The 8,434-nt window shown below is 44.5% G+C and overlaps 1 long non-coding RNA gene across 1 annotated transcript; it reads left to right on the plus strand.

Moving 5' to 3' along the window:
* The first annotated feature begins 5,294 nt into the window (after positions 1 to 5,294).
* On the plus strand, positions 5,295 to 8,113 carry LOC142594671 (uncharacterized). Its single transcript, XR_012831538.1, has 2 exons — positions 5,295 to 5,468; positions 6,737 to 8,113. It is a non-coding gene; the product is annotated as an uncharacterized LOC142594671 (long non-coding RNA).
* The last annotated feature ends 321 nt before the right edge of the window (positions 8,114 to 8,434 follow it).

Raw genomic sequence — 8,434 nt, forward strand, 5'->3', positions numbered from 1 at the left:
TTGCCATGTGATTTAAAAAAAAATAATAAAAATTACTTATTGCCCAGAAATCCTCATATACCACACAGCATGCCAGAAAATGAGAGTAAGCTTGTGAGCTCGTGTGTTAAAAATGAAATGCCGCTAGCAAGTTTCCCCCAGACTGTAGTGTCACGTAGGCAGTTCAGCTTGCCACTTTGCCCTATGGAACCGGCCAATTCCTGTGGATCATGATGCTGGCCAATACTTTCTTAAATGAATTTTAACATACCGCGCATGTGACAAGCATTGTGACATAATATTTTCACTGCTTGGAGCAGTGTCCCTGCTAGAACATAGGAAAGCTGCCCGTCTTCTGAACTTTAGCCTTTTACTTACTGTGATTGTAAGTTTTATTAACATCTCTGTACCTCATTCTCCTGTCAGTAGAAGGGGAATAGTGTATTTTTGTTTAGTTAGGTGCTTTGAAAGACCTTTTTTTTTTTTTTTTAATATCATCCAATGTGTAGTCATAGATTAGTCTGCGATTTCTGCGATAAGGCACTATTTTGGGAGGAAGGAATTCTGAAAAGAGCTTGGGAGAAGTCACACAGTGCATAATCTAAACAAAGTCTGGGTGTAACGCTGATGTCAGGAGGATTAATACAATCTTTAGATGGGGATATTTCATGTAGATTTTGCCTCCTTATTGGACGTGGATATGATTACTTCTGGTTTGATGTTTTCAGGTCATATGTGAGCAGTTCAAGAAGGCTGATGAGCTAGAGACCTCAAAAAAGGCTAGTGAGGCTATTTAAAGGATTGGACAACATGTCTGTAATGGGATTCCAGAAGTTCTCCATTTCCCTCTTTGGAGAAGAATGACAGGTTGATTTGGTTGAGCTATAAATGCTACATGAGCAGACAAGAAACCTCTGTCTAGTAGCCTCAAAGTCCACTGTTGGAAAGCAGAAACTGAACAGATCCATGCCCTTGTTTGAGCAGTAGGTTTGGTTTTTTCCATTGCTGACAGTTGTCTGAACAAGTTTCTTTTTTGAAAAGAGACCTATCTCTGCTCTGATTAAAATCATTAATTTGGAGAGGGTCTGTAGTATGTGTTTTGCAGGATGTCAGAGCAGATGACTGCAGAAAAGACTAAAGACTGGATAGTGGATGATACGAAGATTACCAGAAATTTGTCTAAACAAATTTATGTGAAATGTTGATGAATTTTGTGTCAAGGGACCTGTTAATTTACTGAAGATCCTCAAAACTGATGTCAGTCCAAGGATACAGTCAGTATCACCAAAGCGCTGGGCACTTCTGACATTAGCTAAAGTGGGAAAAATATTCTGCAAGCTTCTCCCCTGAATCAACGCAAAAAACCTGTTTTTAATCCTTTCAGATCACTTTCCCTGTGAATACCAGGGCCTGTAAGATAGCAAGGTGGACCCCGCAATGTTGGGTCACTTCTGACAAAGTAGGCCCTGGTAGATAAGCACTATATGAATCTCAGGCAGAAATGAATGATTTTAATGAAATGACTCAGTCAAATCACTCATGTTTCCCACTCCCACTTCTTTAGAGGGGGTGAGGCAACTAACCTTGCTGTAACTGTTTACATGGTTCCTATGTTAACATACTGGCTAAGCAAACCGAATCAGCGTTTGGCTTTTCTGTTTCCAACCTTACTCCTCATTAGCTACGTGAAAAGGAGAATAGTATGTGCTGTTGTATTTCTTTTTACATTTGTTTTGAAATATTCTTTCTTGTATATAAGTATAGCAGGATGTAATTTTGGTACAAAAGCTGAAGGATTGATGTTTTGGACAGACTGATTTTTATCCTGAAGCAAACAAATGAGTCACAGTTGGCTAGTAAGAGTGAAGCTTGTTCATGTAAACCAGCCTGTGGTACAAGGTCAGGATATATTTCCGCTGAAGGTGGGAAAGCAGGTAGAAAAATCAAGTTTCCCAAAACTTTCTTAGTTCTCTTTGATGGAATGAGCTCCATTAAAAAGAACACCGATCACTGACCACATGGAGATATACCACTGTCTTGTACAGCCTTCCTGTACTTGAAGGTGAAATTTTAGAGACTGTTCCCTGCCGCAGTGTGTTCAACTGAGTTGATTGATACCTGAAAACTGTGGCTGTTCATCAGGGCTTTAAAAATTTTACTTTTTTAATACATTGTATGTGGGAGCGTAAGCCATCAGTTTGTGTAAAACTTAAGGTTTCTTCTAGAATATCTGCTCTTAAAAAGAAAAGTGAGGTGGGTTCATTGATCTCAAAAGCTGTATATTGGACTCATTTGTCTAGTAAGTGGCTTTTACATTTTGCCCATTAGAATTATCCTAGCAAATTACTCGGATCATGTGGATGTTTCAAGCCTCATGACACTTGGCTAGTAATAGTATTTATGATCAGTCCCAGAAAGCTTGGTCAAACTGCATCTGCTCACCATGTTTGAGAGCAACTCACTGCTTCAAGACTGAGAACCGTGCGTGTTTAACATGTCCGTTGCTATCGGAAGACTTCTCTGGTTATTTCTCTTTAAGGACGGTTGCAGAAGGTTCATTTTCCAACAATAACATTTCCTGTTTCAAAATGATCAGAAGTTTCATGCCATACTGAATTGTTCACAAGTTAACTTTACAGGTCTTGTCTAGTTGATGGTACCATTAACATTTTCTTTTTTTAATTACACAGCATTGCAGTACAGTGCCATTTTGCAATTTCTTTGCATTGTACTTGAAAATAAGTTGAATTGCAGACTATTTAAAACTGCTTTCCTGCGCTTTCAGTAGCAGTGAGAGCTTACCTTACGTGAAGCCTTTATGTAAACATATGTTTTGTAACAACCTCATAGATCTTTAACAAACCAAGATTTGTATTAGCTTTATATAAATGTTCGTGGCTTACAATTTTATATGTTTAACTTTTTATAAACTTTCCAGGGACTACTTTTTTTTGTAAATTTTTTTTTTTCTCCTTGCTTTAGTTTAAGATTGGCAATAAATTATTTCTAAGGGAGGTCTTAGGAGAAAAAGCATCACTTCCTTTTTATAAAACGGTTAAATTGATTAATAGTTTAAAACCTCTTACATTCACTTGTACATTGCTCTGTACATAACTCTCTGAAAGTGTTGCCTTTCAGCAGTTAATACTTGCCTTCTGTACAAAAGTTACTGACGACAAATAAACATATACAGCTCATGTTGGTATTATGAAACTATTTTCTGACTTTTTTTGTTTGTTTGTTTGTTGGTGGGCTAAGGCCAGCTGGTTTGCTCCTGCCACATCTTGTGTTTCAAATAAAATATGTAATAGAGTTAGTCGCTGGTCTCAAGCAAGCTCTTTGCTAAAAGGGCTCGTCCAGATTCTTGTTCAGCCTGATTGCTTTCTCTCCAGTAGAGAGGCAAAAGGAAATTGCTGACTTGCATTTGACAACCAGTTTGGTACTCGATATTTAAAATATTGATGTCTCGTGTGTGTTCTGGCGTAAGCGGCAAGCCTCTGTATAAATTATGTATCTCAATATTGCAGAGTTAAGATTTTTTTTTTTTAATCTGTTTTCTGAATAAGCCAGCCTCTATCTCCTCTAGAAATGGATCACTGGCTGTTTTGCAACCGGCTGCAATATGAGGCAATGCTTTGCAGCAAAACACTGATTTCTCCTTGTCAGTTTTTATAGGCCTGAGCCACTTCATTTTCCACAATAGCCCTCAGAGTTGGCTGGCATGCTGCGGACACTACATCTCTGCAAATACTCAAAGTCATGCTTGTTTATAGAGTTAGTGCTCGCCGTTAGCATGTGTCCGGATAATCGGAATACATAAACTGTATGTGAATGTCGCCGTTGATTAACAGGAACCTGCGCGCTCTCGCCCAGCCTCTGCATTGTGGAGAGCGGAGTTCGCTGTGGGAAGGAGCCGCCGCTCACTGAAATGAGGAGTTAAAAACCTGTCCGATGGCCTGAAATTTAACCCAGCTCTGCAGTGCAGTTTTGATTCCAGGTCCTGCCTCTTCCTAGGAAGGTTGTTTCTGAGGAATCACAGTTTCATCTCTTGACCACTTTTTTGCACTGAAACAGTTCTATCAAATGAGCACCATTTGTGATGTCACTCTGACTTTGAAAACCGATCTCTTCAGGTTTTTTTGAAAGCTTTTTTTTTTTTTTTCTTGCATCTTATTTCCTGAGATGCAGTCAGCCACCTCAGGAGTAAAGCTAACAACACCTAGAACTCAACAGATCTTGTTTTGTTTTTTTTTTTCTTTTAAGCCCAATATTACAAGTGTCATTGCATCAAGGTTCACCTCGGCTTCTGGTGACGTCCTTGAAGCTCTCACTTGAAGTAGGTTAGCGGCGTTGCAGCGTTCAGCGGTAACTCGCGGACTCCGATAGCCTCACCGCACTGACGTGCCCGGTGGCTGACAGCGGTGGGCAGAGCCCAGGGAGGGGCGGGGAAGGAGCGTGTCGCAGGATTTGTGTGAGCGAGTGGAAGTTTCTTCACTTTCACAAAGCTCTTAATTTAACAAAGACGCCTCATTGCATGTACTGCTGAATGTAGGTTGGGTTTTCGAGCCTCTTCCTTCCTGTTAAAGTAACTCGGTCATTACACAATAACTGACAGATGGGAATGAAAGCGGAGCGGAGCTCTGCCGAAAGAGCTTCCCTGGCTGCCCCGCCGGCAGCAGGAGCCGGTTTCGGAGCTGAGCTCAGGAGCGCCGTCCCTGCAGCGGAGCTGACCTGGCTGTTCAGCTCCGCGGCCGCTGAAGGGCAAAGTGCTGGAGGAGCGGCTGCCAAGCGAGCAGGGCCCTTCGGGGAGCGTGGCTGGGAATAGGATGAGGGTCTGCGCTGGAGCAGACCCTGCTGGGTTTTTCTCTAAAACAACAACAAAAAAAGGTAATAGCATCAAGTTACTTCTGGCCAGCCCACCTAATGCACTGCTTGGTGGTGTTTTCCACACAAGCTGAAATATTTTCACTGTGTGTGAAATGTGAATTACGAGATTAATAAGAAGGGTCCAGATCAAGTCCCACGAGGTTCTGCAATAGTGTTTTATTTGTGCCTCACGTCAGATAGTATTGAATTTCTTTTCTCCGCTTTCTTCCCTTGTGTTTCTATGCACGCTGAAAAATGAGGGGCAAGACGTCTGCTCCTGCTGGAGTGCGGCTTCTACCATCAGCAGCTTTGTGGGCTCTGGGATTCTTGCTCGCTATTGCTCCTAAGAGAAGCTTCTGCAGTATCACAGAGCGAGCCCTGCAGTGGCCTGTGCAAACGCGCCGTGGCGGAGTCAGTCCTTACGCTGGAGTTCAGTAAACAAGCTGCAGATAACTCGAAGATAAGGAATCAAAACATCCAGCAGAAATGAGATGTGCGCTCAGTTGGGAGATGCAGTCCCCGCCCATGCATGCAGCCAAGCTACTGCCTCTGCTTCGCTCCGTGGAGGAAGCCGGGAGTGTGATTAATTGTTGAGCGCTAGATCTGACAAACCTGGATTTGAGGTAGGCTGTTGTGAGCAGAGGTGTGCTTCAGTGCTTACGACTTCATAGGAAGGTTAATTTTCAAAGCCTGTGTCCTCCCAGCAAGTTGTGCGTTTGCTGTTCCTCGGGCAATGAGGGCTGTAAGGCGCTGCGGAATAAGGCAGGAACGTGTCCGTCAGCGGACGCAGGAAGTGAACAAATCTCGTTTCTCTGCCTGGATGGTGTGAAACGTGGTGACCCAGTACGATGACGCTGATCAGACTGGTTTAGTGATGGACTTGGTAATGTTAGGTTAATGGTTGGACTGCATGATCTTAAAGGTCTTTTCCAACCTAAATGATTCTATGATTATTAATTTAGGACTTAGAGCAGGAGGAAGCACAAGACCCTATGCTGCCTGGCCGAAAAGGACCTGGGGGTGTTGGTAGACAGCCGGCTGAACATGAGCCAGCAGTGTGCCCAGGTGGCCAAGAAGGCCAACAGCACCCTGGCTTGTGTCAGGAATGGTGTGGCCAGCAGGAGCAGGGAGGTGACTGTCCCCCTGTACTCGGCACTGGTGAGGCCGCACCTGGAATGCTGTGTCCAGTTTTGGGCCCCTCAATACAAGAGAGACATTGAGGTGCTGGAGCGTGTCCAGAGAAGGGCAACGGAGCTGGTGAAGGGTCTGGAGCACAGGGCTGGTGGGGAGCGGCTGAGGGAACTGGGGGTGTTCAGCCTGGAGAAGAGGAGGCTGAGGGGAGACCTCATCGCTCTCTGCAACTCCCTGACAGGAGGGTGTAGTGAGGTGGGGGTTGGTCTCTTCTCCCATGTAGTTAGCGATAGGACAAGAGGAAATGGGCTTAAGTTGCGCCAGGGGAGGTTTAGGTTGGAAATTAGGAAAAATTTCTTTACGGAAAGGGTGGTCAAGAATTGGAACAGGCTGCCCAGAGAGGTGGTGGAGTCACCATCCCTGGAAGTGTTCAAAAAACGGGCAGATGTGGCACTTTGGGACATGGTTTAGTCTAGTCTACCCTTGATTGGTTTAGAGTAGACTTGGTAGTGTAGGTTAATGGTTGGACTGGATGATCTTAAAGGTCTTTTCCAACCTAAACGATTCTATGATTCTATGATTCTATGATTCTATGCATCCAGCAAAGGGAGTTTTCCCCACTCCCTATTCCGATACTCAATATAGTGGATCATGCCTGTATAGAAGATGCTGACTCCCTTCCCAGGCTTCTTCCCATTGACAGGCAGCAACGCTTAGAGCCAAAATCCCCGCCTGATTTCCATTTCTCTCTCCTATCCAGCTCCAGGCCAAACCTTGGATGGCTTTTAGCCACGTTGCAGGCTCTGTCCTGTGTTCTCCCTGATGTTGCCCGCAGCCTGGAAGACAGTCAACTTCTCTTACATAGAAGAAAGCCACCCTTTTATCAGATTCAAAGGGGAAGCACTAATGGGGGTGGAAAAAAAAGAACACCTATTTTAACATTAACACTCCCCCAGATAGCCTTCTGCGCTGACTGAGAGGATGAATGAGTGTTTCCATGTTGACCGTCTACCATGCAAACGATGTCTGTGGGATGACACCAACCGTGAATAATTTATCTCCAGCAGCTCACCACATCAGGCTGTTACGGCAGTAAGCACTTCCACAATTAGTAGGTATGATCACCAGCCCTGACGTGAGGTTCAACTCTGAGTGCTCTGCGTACCCACAGTCTTTGCCTAGGAGTTGTCCTTTGTTTTCAGCTTTTATAGAAAAAGAAAAGGCAATAGCTATAAATGATACAGATCTTTATGTGGTTGCCTAGGCGTAATATTTTGCACTTTTTCCCCATGAGCTGGATTCTCTTCTATTAATCCAAAGGCTAATGGTGGGAGCAGCTGTGAATTGATGACCGTTTCCTGCTGTAGCCTCCATTTTCCCTAAAGAAGGAAGCAAACAAAAAAAACTTCAGCGAAACCAGCATTTTCAAAGAATTATTAACATTAGGACTTGCAGGGGAGCAAGTTGAGCAAGCCTTCAGCAGCAACAGCCTTCTTACATCATGTCTGGCATTTGCTAAAAATTGTCTCGAATTAAGGGGGAAACTTCCTCTTTTATTCATGCAGATGACCCAGGCAGACTCTGCCATCCCCACTTACAAAACTTTAGGGGAAAAGGGGATGTGACGCAGCCCATGCCCAGCAAAGTGCCAGGCGTCAGACCCGGTGCGGCGCAGCTCTGCTCGGGCTGGCTGCGGGCGCTGCTGGTGCCGGCAGCCTGCAGAGCTCGGGGTACCAACCGCTCGGGGAATTCCTGCCTGGTGGAAATCTCTGGTGCCCTTTATAAAACCGCAACCAAACCAACCTCAGAATTTCACGTTGTGTCATCTGCTGTGCTCCACAAGCCTGGCTGCTGCCTGGGAAGGGGACGCCAGCCTGACGTGACCCTGCCAGCTCCGCAGCCAGAGCCACGCCGTCTCCTTCCTCCTCTGCTCCCGATGTCTCTCCCTGCCCATGGCGTTACATCTCTGCTCACAGCAGGAAACCTTTCTGCTCTTCCTTCTCTCACCTCTGCAATACTCGGGGAGAACTGTTGCTAAATACTTATTTCCAGCATGTAGCAAACCCTAAATCCTCCTCTTGTTTCCAGTGAAATGTTGCCTTTCATTGCACCTCTAATAAAGCAGCGCGCAATCGTCTCTGCTATCTTTTATCTGGGCATGCCACCGGGGTAAGGGAACATTTTTACATGTACAAACAGCAGCAGCAAGTCACTGTGGCTGTTTCCTTGTCGTGCCAAAGCACTAATGGACACTGTTGCAAGATTTCTTCCTTTAGAAAGGCAACCCCAATTGCCTGAACTGGTGTGTTAGATACATGGAGAGTATTTAGACATTTAATATTCAAATTAATTGCCAAAAGTAGCTTCTCTCTAAGAGGCTAGCAAGGTGAAGTGTTTTGTTTTTCCCTCTTTCCAGAAGCAGGGGTCAAATATGAAAGCATATGGGCGATACCCAGCC

Source organism: Pelecanus crispus, chromosome 12 (assembly GCF_030463565.1).
Source record: "Pelecanus crispus isolate bPelCri1 chromosome 12, bPelCri1.pri, whole genome shotgun sequence".
In the NCBI taxonomy this organism is placed as follows: Eukaryota; Metazoa; Chordata; class Aves; order Pelecaniformes; family Pelecanidae; genus Pelecanus; species Pelecanus crispus.